At 36.1% G+C, this 24207-nt stretch overlaps 1 protein-coding gene and 1 pseudogene across 19 annotated transcripts in view; one reads left to right on the top strand and one right to left on the bottom strand.

Annotated features, from left to right (window-relative positions):
* Positions 1-24207, top strand: part of MAGI2 (membrane associated guanylate kinase, WW and PDZ domain containing 2) — a 1472356-nt gene that overhangs the window by 226420 nt on the left and 1221729 nt on the right. The gene's annotated exons all lie outside the window — the stretch shown is intronic.
* LOC147374425 (transcription factor BTF3 pseudogene) lies at positions 9496-10025 on the bottom strand (annotated as a pseudogene).

Below are 24207 nucleotides of genomic sequence, written 5' to 3'. Positions count from 1 at the left end.
GGAATTCCATCACCTCCAGTAGCTTTGTTCGTAGTAATGCTTTCTAAGGCCCACTTGACTTCACATTCCAGGATGTCTGGCTCTAGGTGAGTGATCACACCATCGTGATTATCTGGGTTGTGAAGATCTTTTTTGTACAGTTCTTCTGTATATTCTTGCCACCTCTTCTTAATATCTTCTGCTTCTGTTAGGTCCATACCATTTCAGTCCTTTATCAAGCCCATCTTTGCATGAAATGTTCCCTTGGTATCTCTAATTTTCTTGAAGAGATCTCTAGTCTTTCCCATTCTGTTGTTTTCCTCTATTTCTTTGCATTGATCGCTGAAGAAGGCCTTCTTATCTCTTCTTGCTATTCTTTGGAACTCTGTATTCAGATGCTTATATCTTTCCTTTTCTCCTTTGCTTTCACTTCTCTTCTTTTCACAGCTATTTGTAAGGCCTCCCCAGACAGCCATTTTGCTTTTTTGCATTCTTTTCCGTGGGGTTGGTCTTGATCCCTGTCTTCTGTACAATGTCACGAACCTCATTCCATAGTTCATCAGGCACTCTATCTATCAGATCTAGTCCCTTAAATCTATTTCTTACTTCCACTGTATAATCATAAGGGATTTGATTTAGGTCATACCTGAATGGTCTAATGGTTTTCCCTACTTTCTTCAGTTTCAGTCTGAATTTGGCAATAAGGAGTTCAGGATCTGAGCCACAGTCAGCTCCCGGTCTTGTTTTTGCTGACTGTATAGAGCTTCTCCATCTTTGGCTGCAAAGAATATAATCAATCTGATTTCGGTGTTGACCATCTGGTGATGTCCATGTGTAGAGTCTTCTCTTGTGTACTTGGAAGAGGGTGTTTGCTATGACCAGTGCATTTTCTTGGCAAAACTCTATTAGTCTTTGCCCTGCTTCATTCAGTATTCCAAGGCCAAATTTGCCTGTTACTCCAGGTGTTTCTTGACTTCCTCCTTCTGCATTCCAGTCCCCTATAATGAAAAAGACATCTTTTTTGGGTGTTAGTTCTCAAAGGTCTTGTAGGTCTTCATAGAACCTGCATGTATACTAACAGTGAGAGAAAGCATTAGGCATTTTTGGAAATACATAAATAAATTTGAGAATAAATGATGAAAATAATTATCCTTAACTTTCCAATCCATTAACTTCTTATTAGGGTTATTAATAAGTTAAATTGTCAAAAAAATATTTGAGATAGCTTACAAAACAGCACAAAATAGAAACAAAATCAAATGAGAATGAAAATCAATTAAGAAAAAGCAGAAATATAATGGTTAAGAGATCCCAGGTCAGCATTTCAGAAAGTTTAATGAATTAAATGTCAGTGTGCAGTTATCTACATCTTAGTGTCTGCCTTTCCACATCATCCTGTGCCTAATTATTACTCACCCCAGGCAGCAATTACCACCAGGACTTTTTTAATTAAAAAAAATCTAATTCAAAACTTACCTGTAACATAAAATAAAATTTAGCATTTAAAAATATCATGTGTGTTGGTCACTTATTTGTGTCTGACTCTTTGCAACCCCATGGCCTGTAGCCTGCCAGGCTCCTCTGTCCATGGAATTCTCCAGGCAAGAATACTGGAGTGGGTTGCCATTTCCTTCTCTGGGGGATCTTCCCAAACCAGAAATTGAACCTGGATCTCCTACACTGCCAGCGAAGGCACTGGCAACTCACTCCAGTATTCTTGCCTGGAAAATCCCATGGACGGAGGAGCCTGGTAGGCTGCAGTCCATAAGAGTCAGATACGACTGAGCGACTTCACTTTCACTTTTCACTTCCATGCATTGGAGAAGGAAATGGCAACCCACTCCAGTGTTCTTGCCTGGAGAATCCCATGGACAGAGGAGCCTGGCAGGCCATGGTCCATAGGGTCGCAGAGAGCCAGACACGACTGAAGCAATTAAGCACGCAGGCACGAGTGTCCTAAAGTATCTTTTTAAAGAGGTTGTGGAAAGAGTGATGATAAAGCTAAAAATACACTTAAGAAAAACTCAAGTTCATCTGCTGTCCTAAATTGAAAATAGTAGTTGAAAATATATAGCAGTATATATGATCTTTTAGAAAATAATACAAGCTCATATGACAAAAATGACAGTCTCTAGAGTTTCTGAAAATTGTGTGCTTCACTTATGAGATTGATATCCTACATTTTTTCATGCAGAACTCAATGCTTTTTATTTTATGAATTTCTTCACACATAAAGTGCTTTTAGATATTTTTTTTAACAGTGGCATGACAAGCAGTATCATTTACACAAACACTGAGCTATTCCAAAAGTGGAATTCCTATTAATAGAGTTTACCAATTCTGTGTAATTCATAGTACTTGTAACTATATTCACTAATTCATAGTATATATAACTATATTCACTAATTCATAGTACTTGTAACTAATTTTGGTTGTTGTTTAGTAATTGAAAGCCTTCTTATTTATAGACTTTTTAAAAGTAAAAATTAACCTCCTAAGAGCAACTAGTCAAATGATATTTTTATAATGAGATGATTTTTTTTTAATAGAGAAAAATATTTCCTAGGTTCACAAAGGCCTCATGGTCAGAGGAAAGATCAAATAAACAGAGTTGTTGTTTGTCTTTTTCTTCTTTATCTTCCCAAGGAAGACTAAGGGCCACAGAGGGTGTGGCATACATAATACAGTTTGAATACTGTAATAGGTACAAAAGGAAGACTCTATCTCCCTCAGATTGATTTTAGGAAACATAAATTTAGGAAATAAGTTATGAAAATTGAACTCCTAGTTTATAGTTGAATCTTTTCTATTACCTAATATGGAATATATTTTTTGTAAGGAGTATTTATTAGTTTTAAAAATATGCAAATTAAGAAAATGGTGAAAAATTTCAAAGATACTCTTTTAAGTTATAAAGCTAAAAATCTTATGTAAAAATAATATAAGGGTGAAATATTTCAAAACCAGAAACAAATTGGAAAGAAACTATATGCCACCCCTCAAAGAAGGTCCAGAATTGGGTAAAGGAAACTTCATACAGATTTAAAGTTGCTTTTAAAGCATGCTAGAAGTTTGAACCCAGTTTTTTTAGACAGTATGTATTTTACATACTAGCTCTTAAATTAATTCTCCATGATTTCACCAACTGACTGCCCACTTTTTTTTACATTTAGTTGTTCATACTTAGCACTTTTTATCAGCATACCCATACTCTTCCAACTCATGTCCTTCCAGCACACCATAGTTTTGAAAGACTACATGAGCCTATTATACAGAGTGAAGTAAGCCAGAAAGAAAAACACCAATACAGTATACTAACGCATATATATGGAATTTAGAAAGTTGATAATGACAACCTGATATGCGAGACAGCAAAAGAGACACAGATGTATAGAACAGTCTTTTGGACTCTGTGAGAGAGGGAGACGGGGGATGATTTGGGAGAACAGCATTAAAACATGTATAATATCATATAAGAAACAAATCGCCAGTCCAGGTTCAATGCAGGATACAGGAAGCTTGGGGCTGGTGCACTGGGATGACCCAGAGGGATGGTATGGGGAGGGAGGTGAGAGGGGGTGTTCAGGATGGGGAACACGTGTACACCCGTGGGAGATGCATGTTGATATATGGGAAAACCAATACAATATTGTAAAGTAAAAATAAATAAATAAATAAAAAAGACTACATGAGACAGCTAGTTCAGAGTAGGCATTAAAATTTTAGCTACAAGAAACCTACACTTTAAAAAGATCTAAGAACTGAGTACCCTTAAAGTAAAATGCATTTACTGCTTTTCAGGTTAAAGCATACCTGTGTTGTATCTATATATGTCTCTGTGTGTCTGTGTGTGAGTTGGTCTCATGTGGGACATCCCAGAACACTCTAATAAATTTTCATTTTTGCATCTAAAAAAATAAAAATTAATCAAAGTGTAGATTTTTATTAGAGTTTTACTTCTGGGGAACATAATACAGAATGGAAAACATTTCTGAATATCTAGTTCTTGATGTAAAATATTCTCAATCTTAAAAGAAATATTTTTCTAAATCAGTGCTGTCAAAAATGTGAAAATAATTGGAATTTAATATCAGCTGCTGTACTATATTCACTTAATTACTAAAATAAAGTAAAAACAGGCATATTAACTACAAAAAGAAGACAATTCAATAACACTGAAACCATGATTAATGTATGGAGAGTTAATAAAGACTATTGGTATAGATGAGATTAAATTCCTTTTAGTCTCACAATATCCATATACTGAAAAAATGTGCTTAGCTATAATAAGAACTTTTATCCAAGATATAACATATTAGTAGTAGAAACCCTAAAGTATTAATGTTATATTAGTTAAAAATGATTACAGTAATTATTCTAGGAATTGAAAAGGAGACACATTTAATATTCTCACTAATTTCTTAATTAGGGAAAGGTATGATCAAAGGAAAAAAATATGTTGCTCTCCTTAGTCAAAACAACCTAAGAAGAAAGATCAATGAAATTACAAATTTCTTACAGATAATAATAAGGATAATATTTAGTATGATTAAAAAAGCAAATAATTTCAAACTAGAAAATAGTAATGACCCCTGATTCTACTTGGTGATTTACTTTTTTGTGTTTTGTTTCGCTTTTGAAGAGCAATGTTCTTTAATGGTATTAGAACAATAAATTCCCTATCCTGTTCATTCCATCCTTGACCTTACATTACACTGAATTTGTGATGGTATGAGATGACAGGTAACTAAGTCATCAGTGACAGAACATGATTCCTCAAGAATAAAAAAAACTAAAACAATTTCAGATTATGAAAATTAATACTGATTTTGTTATTTACAATTATTCCAAAATCAAAGATAGGCCTACTGGGCAGCCTACATAGTTTACTTTTTTAAAATAATATTTATTTTTGGCTCTGGTGGTCTTTGTTGCTGCCTACTAGGAAGTCTACTAGGCAGCCTACATAGTTTAATTTAAAAAAAAAAATACTTATTTACTTATTTATCTTTGGCTGTGCTTGGTCTTCATTGATGCATGCAGACTTTCTCTAGTTGCAGAGGGGGCTACCCTCCAGTTGCAGTGCACTGTCGTTTCATTGCCGTGGACTCTTATTGCACAGCATGGGGTCTGGGGCAAGCAGCCTTCAGTAGTTGTGGCTCACAGTTTCAGAGCACAGGCTCAGTAGTTGTGGTGCATGGGCTTAGCTGCCCCACGGCATGTGGAATCTTCCTGGACCAGGGATCAAACCTGTGTCCCCTGCTTTGGCAGGCAGATTCCTGACCTCTGGACCACCAGGGAAGTCCCATAGTTTATTTATTAGAAGAAGACATTAAAAAGTAACAAATAGGGGTAAGATACACGAAGCTTCTATCTTCCCACTAGATGAGAGATGTGAGTACATACTGAAAATAAATATAGAGAATTCAACCAGAGTTCTGAAGATGGCAAACATGAATAAAAATAGGAAGAGGAGATCTGTGGGGGAAAAGTCAAGGAAAATGTAATTGTAGAAGAGAAAGCACAGAGACAAGTTGATAATGCTCTTCCAGTATATTGGAGATTATTCAACAGGGCTGCTGACCAGCTGTTCCTAATCTTCCTTGAAATCATAAGTTGGAAGGGGTCAAAATTGTAATTTAACAGATTTAGATCAAGGAAGAGGTGAGGACAACAGAGGAGGAACAAAGGGCTGGTCCCAAAGAATATCCCAAATTCTATAGCACCAAGAAGTACATGCTTGCTTTAATTTTTTGTTCATAAAGGTAAGATCATCTGTTTAAACAATTTTTTTCATTGATCACTTATTTTTCTCCTTTTAAAATTTTAAAAATAAGTGAAATCTTATAAGATTATATCATCCTATTTTAAAGACAACTGCAAAGTGAGAGACAATAAAAGGCACAGTGGTTAAGAACATGGACTATGGATTCAGACATTTGTAGCTTTGAATCCAGGTTTACCACTTTCTACCTGCGTAATCTTGGATCTAATTCCTCTCATCTTTAGTTTATGGATATATGCAAAGTAGGATTATTGTAGCATATTGGTCATTTTGAGGATAAAAGAGATAATGTATATGTATGGTCAGAAATGTGGACATATAGAAAACAAAAATTGTAACAATGAATAGTAGGAGGACTATCATACAGCATGATAGTAAAAGTGGTTCATTCTTTTTATTGTCTCATGTCTTGGCAGCATAAAAAAAGGGGGGGGGGGCCTATAAACAATATAAACCATTAAACTATGGCAGGGAAATTTTAGAGTAAAATTTATGCATGGTAGTCATTTTGTCCAGTATTTTGCCAAACTTTATGCTCATTTACCTCCTGGAGGTCTTTGAATGTTTTAAATAAATGGCATGAATTACTCAAAATGTATTTAGCACTTAAAGTATACACGTGGTGTGATGTGCCAGGGAGAGGTGGCAGAAGGCATCTTGATGCTAGAGAGCAGGTCCCATAGGAAAGGCCAGCATCAGGACAGCAGTGGACTGAGAAGCAAACCAGCAGACAAAGATGAAGAGAATATGAGAACGAGAGGGTGATACAACTCACGCAAATCAGGAGGACTTGAAAGAGTAGAGCAACAGCAGTGTCAGAGCATCAGGCGAGCAGTCCATGACCAAAAGACATTAAGGAAGGGACAGCCAAGATAAACCACTGAGGCACTGGCACATGAAGCGCATCCTGAAACAGAAGAGATGCATTGGCCCAGTCTTAGCTGCTTCATTCTACTCTCATGGGCAAGCAAGGCTTCAGGGACCCAGGTTTGGACATCTGCCATTGATTAAATTAAAGCTGTTGATTGGGTGGAGTATGGGAGGGGCAGACAGCTCTCTGGCAAAAACACCTTCTTGACATAAAGTAATAATTTTTTCAGCCATTTGTGATCAATTAGTTGCAGTTTTGATACATGAGATGTTGATGTGGTGCTTTTAATTTATTATTAATACCTTATTTTAACTTGTGGCTTGTAAATGGTGCCTTTGACGTGACCACTTAAACCATGAAAGTGATCTTTATAAATAATTTACAATAGAAATAATAAGTGACATCTAGAGGGGACTGTGTATGGAGATGTGGTAATCAGCCTGACACAGGCTGCTTCTTTATCTGTCAGTCTGCTAAGTTGTATGTATTGTTTAATTATTATGAAGATATTAATGTGACTAGACTTCCTTTATCTGTTAGAGAAAAACATGTGGTATTGTTTTCTATATTTACAATGCAATTCATACTTTAAATCAACTGTGCATCGCATCTTTGCCTTGATATTGTAACTCAAAGGGGACATTTATGTCAAAAATACTCTTCTGAATAAATCAAATTAGCATGATCTGTGTTGTGGCATATGTGAAGAAGAGGCATTTTATTCAAATTTATTTATAAGTTCAGCAATTATTTTTAGTTCATTAGAACCCCACTTTTAAATTATCATACCCATGAAATTGACTCCTTAGACCACACAGATTCCTATATCTCTATAATTTGGGCTGTGTGTCTTTCTGTATTTTAAATGTACATCATATTTTGTTTCACCTAAATAATTATTTTGTGGAAATATAATTGATTTATATTGTTGTGTTAATTTCTGCTGTATAGCCATCTAAATATTCAGAAAAATGTACTAATTGAAAATATTCTAGAGATTTATTTCTCAAAGAATAATTCTTAAACCATCAATGTTGTCATTGTTTAAGAACTTATTAGAAATACAAAATTAAGTTTGCATGTCAGAATTACAGGATTAGAAATTTGCAGGATGGGTCCCGGCCATCTGTGTTTTAAACAACCTCAAAGGAAATCTGATGCACACTGACTTTTAAGAACCACTAATCAGTGGATCAATTACTTCTTTCATTTATGTGACTTAATGTGATTAGTTAATTTGGTTAATATAAATTAATGTAATCTATATGACTTGGTAGCTACTGTGAGGGCTACACAAGGGATTAGTAATATTCTCCTTCTAGAAGATTATAATCTAATGTACTAACTCATAAATTAATAATATTACAGGAGTTATAATCACTATGAAGGGTTAAATAATATTACAGGAGTCTAACAAGTGCCATAGGGCAGTGTAGGATGAATTACTAAATTATAAAGAGGGTATAATACTGTCATTACACTGTAGTGAGTGTAATGTCTTTACATTACATCTTACACTGTAGTAAGAGACTAAAGAGTCAGACTTCCCACATTCAAATCCCAGCTCTGTCACTAATCAGTACCTACCTCAGAGGATTGTTGTGAGGCTAAGGGCATTAGAATAGCACCTGACATAATGAAGTCTATGTAAACGTTAGGCATTATTAATACTATTTTACTATGGTGAACAGAAAGTTCCATGAGAATACAGAGTAGCACTTTTTTAGCTGAAGGGACTAGAATGACTTAAAGAAAGAAATAATTTTATCTAGGCCTTAAAGTATGAGCTTATGTCAATGGGAGAGTAGCAAAGGGGAGGGATCCTGATGGCAAATGAGAACAAATGAGTAATCTTTCCTTCTAAGATAAAAAATTATACAGGTTCGAAATCTCCAGTGGTTCAGTTTCAATTCACTGGGAAAGCATTCTTTTACTTGGTTGATTTACAACATGCCTATCATCCTCCTTTAAAAAAACTGTTTATCAAATATCAGTTATGTGCCTTGTACTGAGAATCTGAAAATACAGTAATGAACAAAATGGACAAAGTACCAACTTTAAGTGTTTTAGAGACTAGAACAATGACTCAGAATAACTTTCAAATAAAATTTCTTAAACCAAAGAAATTATGGGAAAAGTCACATCAAGAACTGCAGACAGGCATATTTAAAAATTCAGTTAACTCTCTCTGCAACTGGAGCCCAGAATCTGATACTTGATCAATTATATTAAACACTGATTCATATGAATGACCCTCTTGATAACAGAAATTTGCAATGATAGAAATAACTTTTAAATTATAGTTTTATTCTATGCTTATTATTTTAAGTTTTGGAAAAGTAACTAATATGAGAAAGGGTCCAGTTTTTTTCTGGATCAGCACTGATGCCAATCTAAAAAAACATTTTTTTAACTAGGCAAAGAATTTATTAATCTTTGTTTCAGACCTTTGCCCCAAACTTCTTTAGCTTAATTGGCTGCAAAGAATGAGTTGTATATAAGCAAAAACTGAAGAAACCTGCAGTGTCCAGGGGCTTGGGCTTAAAAATATTAAAGACCTACATTTTATCAGATCCATAAGCAAAATGTTAAAAAGCAGTCATAATAAATAGTGAAAGTGAAAGTGAAGTCACTCAGTCATGTCCAACTCTTTGCGACCTTGTGGACTGTAGCCTACCAAGCTCCCCGTCCATGGAATTCTTCAGGCAAGAATACTGGAGTGGGTTGCCATTTCCTGCTCCAGGGGATCTTCCCAACCCAGGGATTGAACCCAGGTTTACCCACATTGGAGGCAGACGCGTTAGCCTCTGAGCCACCAGGGAAGCCCATAATATAAAATAGCAGCTCCTAATAACTTCAATATTTATCTTCTTCAGAAATTGACTCAATTCAGTTTGCTTCATTCTTGGAAGCCTTGTCAAAATTCTTGTCGAGATCTAGAACTTTATCATCATCATCTTCTCCAGTGGCAAGTGGTACTTTTCCATCCACAGATTTTTTGGGGGAGAGCTTCAGTCAGTCTCCTTAAGTCTAAGTCAGTCTCTTAGTCAGACTGTCTGTGACAAGTTTATTTAAAATCCTGGGTAGCATTTCTGTCAGCTGCTTTGTCTCAGTATGTCCTATAATGGTGAAAGTGTTTGCTGCCAGAGATGCCTGAACTTTCAGATTGTTAGTATGGCTCACTGTTCCTTGATTGGTGAACATACTCATTTCTACAAATGAGGTGTTGTTTACCCCTAACGTCTTTAAAGAGAACTGAAGCTTTTTGTTATTTTCTGTGGCATTTGTAAGAACCACCTTCTTCTTTCTGTGAGCAGTTCCTTTCCCAACAATGCACTGTCATGCTTGCAATTTGGCAAGTTTCCTCTGGTTCACGATAGCTTCTTTCATCTTGTTGGAGCAGAAGTGGGGCTACACAGGGACTAGGACTGGCACTCAGGTGGTCTTGGGCAGACCAGCTGAGATTAGGCACACACACGTGGGGACTCAAAATCTAAAAGTGTTTTTAACTCAGTTTTTCCTTTTCTGTGCCGACCCCTTGGAGGTTAGGGGAAAGATAGTGAATCAAAACGATATACTCTTTATTTTTCACTGTTAATCACTCTATTTTATTCTTTTACTTTCTTAGGAGCATATATGGTATGGTCTTTTATAGATAGCTAAGGGGAGAGAAGTAAGGCAAATTCCTTGACTTTGAAGATAGTGAGATACCATGCCAGAAACATTTTTGAAGAAAACTATGGATAAGCCACACAAACAGTAAATAATTTTTCTGCTTTTTACATTTCCTTTGTTTAGTACTAATCTAGGATGCAAGTTTTATGTTTGGCTCAAAAAAAATCATAGTTGTATACTCCCTGAAAAACCTTGTCTCAGATCTGTAACAATGCTCACAAAAAATATTAATAGAAACAGCTCATCTAGTTTTTTAAGCCACGTGGAAAATAAACAGAATTAATTGCCAAGACTTTTAAACAGAAGTCTATTTTCTAGTGTGACGTGGACACAGAAGGAAACAATGGCACCTATCTGTTGTCCCTCAACCTCTTACAAATGTCAGTCTGATTTAAGGTCCTGTGAAGATCTGGGATTACTTTGCCAACAAAGGTCTGTCTAGTCAAGGCTATGGTTTTTCCAGTATGGATGTGAAAGTTGGACTGTGAAGAAAGCTGAGCGCCAAAGAATTGATGCTTTTGAACTGTAGTGTTGGAGAAGATTCTTGAGAGTCTAGACCCTGCAAGGTCTAGAGGACATGTGATTTCACTGCAAGGAGTGAAAGGAGATCCAACCAATCCATTCTAAAGGAGATCAGTCCTGGGTGTTCTTTGGAAGGAATGATGCTCAAGCTTTGGAAGGAATGATGCTCAAACTCCAGTACTTTGGCCACCTCACGTGAAGAGCTGACTCATTGGAAAAGACTCTCATGCTGGGAGGGATTGTGGGCAGGAGGAGAAGGGGACGACAAAGGATGAGATGGCTGGATGGCATCACTGACTCAATGGACATGAGTTTGGGTGAACTCTGGGAGCTGGTGATGGACAGGGAGGCCTGGCGTGCTGCAATTCATGGGGTCGCAGAGTTGGACACAACTGAGTGACTGGACTGAACTGAACTGAACTGAAGATCTGGGATTCTTTCTTTCTGCTCAGATATAGAATGATAAGGAGGTAGGAATGAATCTTCTCAGACCTTGATGTAACCACTAATGGGTCCCCAAGTAACTTTTGTCCTGAAAGAAACTAAGTCAAATCAGTTCAGCACATGAAACATTCTTTTGCACATTGACAGTTATTGATGAATGCAGAGTAAATTGTTTGTTCTTAAAATGTTACTTATACTAGATAAACATCCTTGATGGTGATTCTCTTTTCCTTATTTTTCCTAAAACAAGATAATCCCAGCAATGTATTTCCTAACATTTCTATGAAGAGCTGCAACTGGTACAGATTTACCTTGGCCACATTAAGCACAAATTTTTGTTTACTTCAGTGGTCCTGAGTCCCTAACATATGATATAGTTGGAGCTTTCCAGGTGGTGTTAGTGGCAAATAACCCGCCTGCCAATGAAGTAAACATGAGACACTGGTTCGATCCCTGGATGGGGAAGGTCCCCTGGAGGAGGGCATGGCAACCCACTCCAGTATTCCTGCCTAGAGAAGAACACTGGAGTATCCTTGCCACGGACAGGCCACACAGAATCAGACACAACTGAAGCGATTTAGCACACACGTGATATAATTGTATCACAGGGAGTGAAACAGCATTTTGTAACAGGGTCTAGAATATTAGACTGGGAAAGATGATAGGAAGAATAAGGGGAGAGAAGTCAAGAAGAAAATTATTATCTAGCTACAGAGTTTTGAATTTTTTTTAGAGGCACTGCTAAATAATTTGGATTTGATTTTTTAATTTTCTATCAGAAATAAAAAGATCCAAATCTCTTATCTAATTTACTTGTAATCTGTGAGCTAGTAGTTAAGAGCTGTATGTCAGATGTAGCTTGCAATTATATGTTTGTTCTTACAAAAAATAAAAACAGGTATATACATCAAACAAAGAAGATACATCATATTGTATTCATATTTTCATCACTGAAGTAAAATATCATGTACTAAAGAATGAGCTAAAAATAAGGACAATAAAGAGTATATAATAACAAAAATAGAATATTACTAGCTACATAGCAAATTGCTTGCCAAGCTTTGTTTTATGTGTGGTGTAATTTATTGCCACGAGTACTTGGCAGAAAGAATTAAATGTTTGCATTTTCATTGCACCATTAGATGTTGCTGCCATGAAATATATTGAGAGCAGGACAACACAATACATGGTGAAATCACATTATGGGGGAGGGGTATCATTCTTCATCCTCAGATGAGTCATGCAGAACCGACCACTTTGTATGCATTTATTTTTTGTTTATGACCCATTCCACTTTTTGGAGGTTTTATCCATAACAGCTTATTGATAATAGACAGCAATTTACAGTTGCATGAAAGAACACTCATACTATTTATTGCTAACTATTTTTAGTAGCAACTTGCATTTGAACTCTGAAATTGGATACTTAACCAACTGATTATATATTGGCCATTTTAAGTGCAAAAATAAATGTTTTTCAAAATTTTTACTTTCTTTAGTAGAATTTCATTTCCTCACAGCCTTTCAGAGATGAAAGAACATTCCTAATACTGTTTGAGACTTAAAATAGGCATTATGAAAGAATTAACTTTCATTAATTAATTTCACTTAACTTTTTAATTAATGGTCACTTATAAATTAAATATTTACTAATTATTTGATTTATTTGTAATGAGATTCCAAAGCAGTGTTATCATGTAAGACTTGGATAAATTTTTAGAAAAGTATGTGTTACTATATCTGTTTTAAAACTAAAATGGAATTTCTCTATAATACTATTAGCTGGGAGTATATTTGAGATAAAGGAGATTGTCTATGACTTCATCATTGACCCTTGACCACTGAAACAGGAAGGAAGGAAGGAAGTGAGGGAGGGAGGAAAAAGGAAAGGATCTAAACCCAGTGAACAAAACGGCTCAACCTATTTTCTTTCAATGTTTATTTTTATTTTATTTTAAAGTTCATTTTTATTCCAAAGCTTTATATCTCTTGGTAGTTTTCATGATGAATCATTTTTCATACTCTTTGTTATGGGTTTTATAATTCTCAGTGATCATTATTACTAGGTGAAATTATACATTTGGGGAAATCAAATATGTTGCTTACATCATTTACATGCAATGGGCATTAGAGTGCCTAAATATTCCCTTTCAGTGCTGCAATAGCTCTGGTCCCTATCTACCACTCTATAATGAAGGGACTGATGATGTTGTAATTTGAGATTGTGACTGTCATGATGGTATAATCATTGCAGGATCTGTCTCGTCTTCTCGCTCTATGAACTCTATTGACAGAAATGTATTCTTTCATTTTTTTTACCTGAGAATTAATATAAGTTTTAGGCATTAAAGCCATAATCTTAGTTCAACTTGAATTTCCAATTTCCTGTTAATTTTTATTTTGATTGATAGACATCATTTCATAAACTTAATGCCTGAAAACAGAACAGGTTGTGAATCAGAATAACAGATCTGCTAGAATAAAAGTGGTTATGGAAATCTCACCCCTCAGGTGACATTCTATACCAAGAGCAGACAAGTGCCTCAGATTCTGTTGGGATATAATTATCTCATAATAACTATTTTCCCAACAGCACTGCATTACAATCAGGCCATAAAATTTGTTTTGTGTCTCAGGAAAGAAGATAGAGTAAGCAATTTGGAATGTTACAAAACAGGCTCAGTTGAGCAGTTTAATTTGCATGGATTATCCTCATCCTCTGAATGTGCCATTGACCAATGAGAGTTATCAGTTGCCTTGGTCCAGAGAGCATTATCATTTTATATGCACACATTTGCATAAATTGAGATTAAAAAGTTGCTCAAAATATAATAAAAGAAAAAGAACTATTAAAACACTAGCTGCTGTAAATAATATATTTTACAACTTCAGAGATGTTTTATTCTACTGTATTTAGCATACATCTAACAGATATTTTGCCAGCAAAGATTTGCAAAATAAACCAGACTAAAACAGCCCTATAATTATATCTGTGTAAATGTTTTAAAGGATTGTATTATAAGAAAAAAAAATGTAGTAAGTTTATTATGCTATTTATAGTATGCAAGCAAACTTTATGCAAGAGTCAGATAGACTTGAGTTAAATCAAGTACATTCTATAGTTTCCACAATTATTTTAGAAGCAGCAAATTTCCAAACGTAATTTTAGTTAGAGTAAAAAGCATTTGTTGAGTTCTTATATTGGATTGAATCCCTGGGGATGTAAAGATGAATAAGACTTTTTTTTTTCCATTAAGCAGCTGACATTGCAGTATCAGACACTGGTATTGTATTATTATACATCTAAAGAGACAGATACATGCACAGGGAATAGAAAAACCCAGATTGCCTAGTGTGGGAGTTCAGGGATAATTTCTTTAAGGGAAGGTATACTTAAGGCTCAGATTTAAAGGACGGGCAAGAGTTGTCCAAAAATGAAAAAGATTATTCAGAAAGCAAATGAAGAGTTGGACAAAATTGAAAGATATGTGATTTTTAAGTGTTAGGTCTATTAAGGTACAAGTTACAGAACATTCCTTTTAGACATTCAGTTCTGTGAATGATAGTTATTTAACTCTCACCACAGTTAAAATCTAGAACCTTTCGTAACTCATAAATTTCCCTTTTGCCCCATTATAGCCAAATCCTTACCCCTACCTCAGTCTCTAGTGAACACTGACCAGTTTTATCCCTATAATTTTGCCTTTTCTAGAATACCATATAAATAAGGCAATGTAGTATATAGTCTTTTAGATCTATCTTCTTTCATTCTGCATAACACACTTGAGAGTCATTCATGTGGTTGCATGCATCTGTAGCTCATCCCCTTTTGTTGCTACGTATTCCATGGCATGGATTTACTCTGCTTATTGATTCATTCCCCAGTTAGCTATTTTGGTTGTTTCAAGTCTTGGAGATTATGGATAAAGCACTGTAAACATTTCTGTACATGTTTTTGTGTGGATCTATGTTGTCTTAATTTCTCTAGAAATCATTTCTCTTAGATAAATATCTCAGAGTGGGATTGATAGTTCCTATGTGGAATATTTTGAAGTAGCTGACAGAAGTGTGAAACCACATGAGGTACTCACAATTTGCTATTACAGTAGCAAGGTGAGAGAATGAAGAAACAGAAAGAGTGGGTGAAGACCAGATTAGTACTTTTTGTTCCACGCTAAGAAACTCAGATTGTGTTCCAAATCAGATGGGGAGATTTTAAGCAGTGATGTTGTGTGCTTATATTTCCATTTTGGCTGAGGTGTCAGGGCAAAGCTTGAACTGGTGGAAGGAGGCTTTGGTGTAGAGATGAGGCTAGACATTTTAGGATTCTTAGTACAAGATCCTACCATAGGACCTATTCCTGGCAGAGCATGCCCGAGACTTCCAGTATTACAATCCCAGGATACTGTGCAGGTGAAAAAAAAAAAAATGTTTACTGAAAACACTTTCTAAAGAATTAGATAGCCCACTCCCTAGGATCATGGTCTGTGCTAAGTAGATTTCACTAGGAAGAAGACCTTTACTAAGCAGAGCTAAGCAGGTGCTTTCTTAAGACGGTCAAGCACTAGCACCAGGGATGAACAGCTTGTTTAATTCTCCTAACAACCCTATGAGGTAGATGCCATTATCATATGCATCTGCTGTAACAGAAAGAACAGAGATTCTGAGCCTATCAGAGCTACCACTTATTACTATGATAATCATATTACTGTGAACATCTATGATAAATTGTTTAACCTTTGCAGACTCAAATTCCTTGTCTGTAAAATGTATATCATAGTATCTACCTCATTAGAATTTTAAGAGGGTTGAATGAAACAACATATAAAATGTCCCTAGAGTATTATTGGTGGTCACTAAATGTTTCCTCCCTAGAGTTACACAGTGTATATAATCATGTGTATATAATCAATGAAATATTAATTGGTTGAAAAGTTGGAAATTAAGCTTGAGTAACTAAAGAAATCAAAGAAAAAATAAAGCATTCAAATAAATTCCTAAGATTGATAATGAACTTATAACAGTACTTTAAAAATCCATTTAAAAATGAAAACCAGGATCTACCATCTGTTTTGATGGAAAATTAAATAATATACATGAAACGTATAAAGTGTAGACATACATTCTGCCTCACTTTTGGTTGTGCTTTCTCATGGGAAGAATTATAGTAAAATATTTTCCTTTATAATAAAGAATTGGATGTAAATGTTTTCTCTAACAAAATCCTGAGTAAAGATAAATTTAGAATATGGAAGGTCTATCATGTATTAGGAAGAATAATCTTGTTTTACATTTTCCCCAGCACCAGAATGGACTGTTACACAGATACTGAGGGAGACAGTTTGGGGAGAAAATTAAATGGACCTAATTATTAGAACTGTCCAGTGTAAGAGACTGGTTTTCATTATGCAGAATCTCTATGACCATCTGTCAGGAATGATTTAAAATAAAACATTTTTCATATTTTTCATATCTTTATTTTTTGGCTGTGCTGGGTCTTCATTGCTGCATGGGCTTTTCCCTAGATGTGGTGAGCAGCGGCTACTCTCTAGTTGTGGTGTGCAGTCTTCTCATTATGGTAGTTTCTCTCATTGCACAGCATGAACTCTACGCACACAGGCTTCAGTAGTTGTGGTACGTGGGCTCAGCAGTTGCAGCTCCAGGGCTCTAGAGCACAGGCTCAATAGTTGTGGTCTACAGGCTTAGTTGCCCTGCAGCATATGGGATCTTCCTGAACCAGGGATCAAACCCATGTCTCCTGCATTGGCAGGCGGATTCTTTACCACTGAGTCACTAGGAAAGCCCTTAGTGAATTATTGCATTGAAAGATAAGATTAAGCTAGATAGCTTAATAAAATCTCCTGTAATATAATATAATTTATCATCCTTGACCTTTCCAAGTGTATGACTCAGTGATTCTCTATTTTTACTTCTTCAGAGTTTATAAATACTTTAGCAAAATACTGCTTCATTTTAACACCATTCTGACCTTTTAAATATATTATTGTTTTCAAATTGTTAAATTCTGGATTTCAGTAATGTTGACATTTGCTACCAAAATATTTTTTAGATAATAAATAGTTCAATAAATTCATGCCATTGTGTACCTTGCTATTCAGTATGAGGTTACAAAAGAACTATGTCTTTTCCTTGGATATTAATTTGTTTGGTTTGCATGTCTTCAAGTAAACTGTTTTACTGCATGTTTTTTGCATGTTGTACTTGATAGCTTCAATTCATCCACAGTTTCATATTACACTCTTTTAAAAAGTGGGCGGGCTATTTTATATTTAATAGTTGTCCTATTCTCATTAATAGAGCTTTCAGTTCAGTTCAGTTCAGTCACACAGTAGTGTCCGACTCTTTGCGACCCCATGAATCACAGCACGCCAGGCCTCCCTGTCCATCACCAACTCCTGGAGTTCACTCAAACTCATGTCCATCAAGACGGTGATGCCATCCAGCCATCTCATCCTCTGTCGTCCCCTTCTCCTCCTGCCCCCAATCCCCCCCAGCATCAGAGTCTTTTCCAATGAGTCAACTCTTCGCATGAGGTAGCCAAAGTACTGGAGTTTTAGCTTCAACATCAGTCCTTCCAATAAATACCCAGGCCTGATCTCCTTTAGGATGGACTGGTTGGATCTCCTTTCAGTCCAAGGGACTCTCGAGAGTTTTCTCCAACACCACAGTTCAAAAGCATCAATTCTTCGGTGCTCAGCTTTCTTCACAGTCCAACTCTCACATCCATACATGACCACTGCAAAAACCATAGCCTTGACTAGGTGGACCTTTGTTAGCAAAGTAATGTCTCTGCTTTTCAATATGCTATCTAGGTTGGTCATAGCTTTCTTTCAAAGGAGTAAGCGTCTTTTAATTTCATGGCTGCAATTACCATCTGCAGTGATTTTGGAGCCCCCAAAAGTAAAGTCAGCCACTGTTTCCACTGTTTCCCTATCTATTTGCCATGAAGTGATGGGACTAGATGCCATGATATTCATTTTCTGAATGTTGAGCTTTAAGCCAACTTTTTCACTCTCCTCTTTCACTTTCATCAAGAGGCTCTTTAGTTCTTCTTCACTTTCTGCCATAAGGGTGGTGTCATCTGCCTATCTGAAGTTATTGATATTTCTCCTGGCAATCTTGATTCCAGCTTGTGCTTATTCCAGCCCAGCGCTTCTTATGATGTACTCTGCATATAAGTTAAATAATTAGGGTGACAATATACAGCCTTGACATACTCCTTTTCTATTTGGAACCAATCTGTTATTCCATGTCCAGTTCTAACTGTTGCTTCCTGACCTGCATATAGAGCTTTAGCATAGATACTGTTCTTAATTTTGAACATTGGGGAAAAATGCACTTGACATGGAACTATTAGTGTTTTTATGTTTATCACATACTGCCAAATGGATTTTTTTTCCCTTGAAGTAATCCGTCCTTTGTATTTTCACTGCTAATACCCCTCCAGACCTTAGCTATTTTATGCCTGGAATCTTATCCTTGTCTTGCATAATTTGATTCATTCTAAAAGGGCTACAAAGTTAAGCTTCATAAAATATCTATTTATAAAACACCGTGCCTTAAACTTTCAATGACTCATCATTATTTCTAGAGAAAAAAACAAAAATCATATGATTAGGCTTGAATTCAAGCCTTCCACTGTATGACTGTGCCTACCTAAAAAACATGCTTTTTAGTACTAAAAAACTTGGTTCCTTACATGTCAAACTCACCCTTAACACCTTATTTGCTGTCCTGTATCCACAATCCATCTATGCAAGTATCTATGCTTCAGAACGCAACACAGGGCTATCATTCTCTCCACAAAGTCTCTTAGAACACCTAGCCACACTGTTCTGATCTCCTGTGGATTTTATTTCCCATGTTATTGGACAGACAGCAAGAAGGGTCACTTGGAAAAAAACCTGGGGATTGATTGTATCTGTCCCTATTTTAAAGATGTAAAAACACTTTGGAAATTTGAATTCAACTCAGTGCTTTTTCTTCGAATTGCCTTCCTTGTTGATTAATTCTGAGTAGGTGTATTGTCTGCTGTCAGTATAACCCAATGAATGATATTTTATTATGCTGTTTATTTTTCTCAATTATTTTTACATTTGAGTTTGACAGTATTATCAATAATTTTCTAGATTAATTATTCATGATCATAGATGCCATGTAGTATATAGGTATATACCAATGCATATACTCAATGCATGAGTTTCTAAAATAGCTTCTGGCCCACCACAGAAGAGTATTACAAAATATGCTGTAATTTAATCTTATACATGTCATCAACTTAATTTTCCCAACCTGATGTTACCGTGGGGCTTTAGGACTTGGCATAGAACCGCAGTTTATTTCAGATTTGCCCTTTAAGCAAGTACCAAGTCTTAGAAAGGGACAGAGGGACCACTGTTTATACACTGCTTACCTAGGAGCTCAAAATAGGGCACCAAACCTACATATAGAGTGTTTTTATTTTCATCTTCTATCAAAGCATATCAGGCAGAGATTCCATGAGGAACAAATGAAGGATGACATGGCATGCATTTCATGGTCCAGGATCCATTTAATCCAGCAGGTTAATGACTCAACCTGAGAAGCTTGAGTAACTCGATGATGAGGTACTAGGCTTTCCTCTGGGAGGCAATCTTAGAAGCAAATTGTTCAGATGTATATTATTATTTTTATAGTGATATGTGTGTGCATTCATAGATCAGGTGACATCATTAATGAAGATTATATGTTCTAAATAATATAAACTTATGAGTTTCAGGAGAATTGATCTTAATGAGTTGCTGTCTCTTCTCCATTTAGAATAATTATTTAATTTCAAAATAATATGACATCTTTTAATGAACTATAAATTAATCTTGAAGGGTTTTAAAATACTTTTCTTCACCACATGCAGGATACTTAATGTTTTTTCTTTTTCCCTTCTGTTACTAGTTTCCTCATTTCTTTCTAGCTCTCACTGCTAAGGGGATAGTAAATTTTAAAGAACTTTGAAAGTCTGTGATGAAATCTCTAATCTGAGTATGTCTTCATATTTTTTACATGACCATTATTAACATGACCTTCCTCATCACAGCTATTCATTGAAATAAATTATCAATTTCACTCAAGTAACAGTAAAAATTAAGACATTTAGTTCCTACCTCAAATAGCCCTTGATGTAAATTGATAGCAATGGCAGCACCAATGTATTATCCACTACAAACCCCTCTCTGCCCCTAGTTTCCTGCCACACATCTGTTATGTAGATGTGCTGTGAGTAGTAAGTGAAATTGCGTAGCACAAGGCTTAGCAAATAGCATGTGCTTCATAAATGTCAGCCCTCCCCAGGTATAGGTGGTGTAACACTTGTTAACAATTCACATTTTTTATAAAGGATAATACATAGAAATTATTTTCTAATTTAAAAATAAGTTAAATCTGCTCTGTTCTATGAGAAATTATAGAAATTATTCATGATTAAAAAGCAGTCATTTTATAATTTGATCTTAGCAGCTAGTAAAGAAGCTGCCTGACAATGCAGGAGATGCAGGTTTGATCACTGGGTTGGGAAGATCCCTGGAGAAAGAAGGAAATGGCAACCCACTCCAGTGTTCTTGTCTGGGAAATCCCATGGACAGAGCAGACTGGTAGGCTACAGTCCACAGGGTGCAAAGAGTGTGACATGATGGAACGACTGAGCACACAATGCTTTAATAATTTAGGCTATGCTGTGGCTGTATATATTTAATTCTCAGACTGAAAGGAGAATGAGGGAAAGCACCCCTTTCTTCACTTCATTACCTTCACCATCTTAAAAACCAAGGAAAATTTGTAAAATTAATTTTGGTTTGTCAGAATTCATACCTAATAAAAATAATTTTCAAATACTTTTTTCTTTTAGAAGGTGATATGACAATAGCTAAGAAAATGTTTGATATGCTTAAGATAGAAAATTTTAAATGATTTGTTTTCATTCATAGTGGATCCTTAGCTTCATAATCTTGGTGAGCTACCAGGTGGCTCTACCAAGTCTGTTTCTACAATCTATTAATACAATTTTAAAAAGACTATTGATATGATATTAATTTTAAATGTTTAATTAAAGTCTAATATTTATCTTCATCAGGTTTTTACAATCCAAAACTAATCATTCTGCATGAATCTTTCTGAGGAAACACCTCATACAACGTTATGGACCATAGCCCACCAGGCTCCTCTGTCCATGGTATTCTCCAGGCAAGAATACTGGAGAGGGTTGCCATGCCCTTCCCCAGGACATCTTCCCGGAGTCTCTGCTGTTTCCTACGTTGGAGGTGATTTCTTTATCACTAGCGCCACCTGGGAAGCCCATGAGGAAACACATCTACCTGCAAATGTGTGTTGTGCCCCTCTTCTTCCCAGATTCCTCATAGCACTCTCCACACCTCACCACTCACTGGGGAACTTTTAGCTCCAGGATAATGTCAGGCCCCATGCCTCCCATTACATCCCACTCAGTCAAAGCTCAGATCTCTTCAGGTTAGCCTTCTTTGTCAAGTGTCTCTTAGAAGAAAAGCAGTGTCTGCACTGCTTTTGAAATAATTCACACAGTTATGTGTGTGAATGGCTATTAATTTTGTACTGTGTCCAGAATTTTTCAGGTATTTTAATGAGAGGATGCTTGTTGACACACGTTAATTTCAGCCAAGTAAAATTTCGAATAATTTGACAGTAGGAAATGACCTCTCTCTGCAGCATGGTGGAGGTTGTTTTGGGGTCATCTAGACTTGTTTAGGCAGCTCTAAACATCAGCTGTAGGATCAGCTGTCTTTTGTTATTCTTGCTGATAACAGCTTCTCTCCTCATTTGACTTGCCAACCAAGAGGTTCTCTAAAAGCCCCATTTTTTATTTTACAATGGTTACCATGGAAACAGCATTGAGGATGCTGGGTTTCTGAGTGAATGTGTATCTGTCTGTGTGTGTGTGTGTATTAGTAGGGGAGGACAGGAGAGGTTATTGTTTATATGTCTGGGTCATTAGAAACTTCAGTGATGGTAAATGGAAAACTGACTTTACTGTAACATCAGTTTTACATAAAATATTGTCTTTTTTTTTTCTCTCCAGTGATCAGCTTTTCTCCCTCAGGTATAATTTTCTCTTACTTCATTGACTAAGCCTGTTTATTACATAGATGAGATGTATGTATTATCAGAGGAGCCCAGCTCTGCCAGATTAAGGTAGTGACTTATGAAGACAGCACACCCTCCCCACCTCCGCCCCCTCCCCTGCCCCACTCTCCCCTCCCACCATATCATCACCATGATGAGGATGTGCTGTGCTTAGTCACTTAGTCTTGTCTGACTCTTTGAGAACCTATGGACTGTAACCTACCAGGCTCCTCGGTCCATGGGGATTCTCCAGGCATGAATACTGGAGAGGGTTGCCATGCCGTCTTCCAGTGTATCTTCCCACCCCAGGAACTGAACCCAGGTCTCCCACATTGCAGGCAGATTCTTTACTGTCTGAGTCACCAGGGGATGAGGATAGGATGGAAATGGACCAAATATGAGTTCAAAATAGGTCCTGTGAATATGTTGGTTTAGCTTTTGAGTTTCGTCTCTGGCAAAAGGGATGCTGCCGTTAACACTGGGAAGCCCAGGAGAGGAGAATGCAGAAGCAGATGGGGGAAACCACTTTTGATTATACAGGCACTACTGATTCTTTTTTAAAAATCGTTGTGAGTGTTGTGAATGTAAAATAAGACAAATAGTTGTATGTGGTATATACAAACCCTCAAGTCACCATCAGGGCTTCCCTAGTGGCTCCAGGGTGAGAATCTGCCTGCCAACGCAGGAGAAGTGGGTTTGATCCCTGAGTCAGGAAGATGCCCTGGAGAAGAAAATGGCAATCTACTCCGGTATTCTTGCTTGGAGAATCCCATGGACAGAGGAGCCTGGTGGGCTACAGTCCATGGGATTGCAAAGAATCTAACAGAACTTAGTGACTAAGCAACAAAAACAACAGCAGCAAATCTCCATCAGTCTCATCAGTCTTGTATAGGAATGTGTAGACAATGAAAAATATAAATTCAGGGGCTAAATGCTTTTAGAGTTAGAAGCCCCGCAGCTAAAAATTCCAAGATTTCTAGTGTTTGAGTAGCCTGTGAAGGTAACATTATTTAGATCCTCATAAACTGAACACAAGGAAAAATGTGAAATTATCTTGAATTAAGCTTTGCCAATGTGAAGGCACTGAAATATAAAGCATTCTAAAAATAAACACTAAAGACTTCAATCTGTGTCTCATTCGTCATCTTTTTCCCTGAGGCATCTTAAAAGGTAAACACGTATCTTTGCTTTTTATAACCAAATTTAAAATTTGCAGTGAAGAAAGAATGCTGACAATATACAGACTGCAATCAATCAAGAGCATAGGGGTCACTTTGTAACAATTCTTGATATTCATTGAAAGAGATTTCATTATCTATTTTAAAATTCTAAATTCTGTGAAATAAAAGGAAAACTAAATGCCAAATATAAGGTTTTCAGAAGCTAATGGGATCATTTAGGTGAGCTCTTGGCAGAACCAGTAACTGTTTCATTAAATGATTAGATTGTTTTATATTCTTTTTATCATTTGTTTCCTGTAAGAAAAAAGCCTACTTTTATTTGTTTTGTTTGTGGTCATTTTTTATAAAGTGAAAAATCCTAACTTAAGAGAAAAAAACGTTAGCTATCTATGCTTTTTAACTAGAAGTCATTTTTGACAAACTTAATAATAAGTATTAAACACAGTGTGCCAGTCACTGTTCTAAGTATTATACAAATATTAACTCATTTGATACATTTCTTATCATAGTGTCAGAATTAAAATTTCAAAAGAAAATACTATTGGTAAAGTTCTTTGTTGTATATATATTTCTTTACTTACATTTTCCATAAACACAGACCT

This window comes from Bos grunniens, chromosome 4 (genome assembly GCF_055505025.1).
Source record: "Bos grunniens cultivar Pamir isolate PY7600 chromosome 4, Bosgru_T2T1.0, whole genome shotgun sequence".
Classification (NCBI taxonomy): Eukaryota; Metazoa; Chordata; class Mammalia; order Artiodactyla; family Bovidae; genus Bos; species Bos grunniens.
Note: the sequence above shows the minus strand (reverse complement) of the source record. Positions and strands in the feature narration are given on the sequence as shown.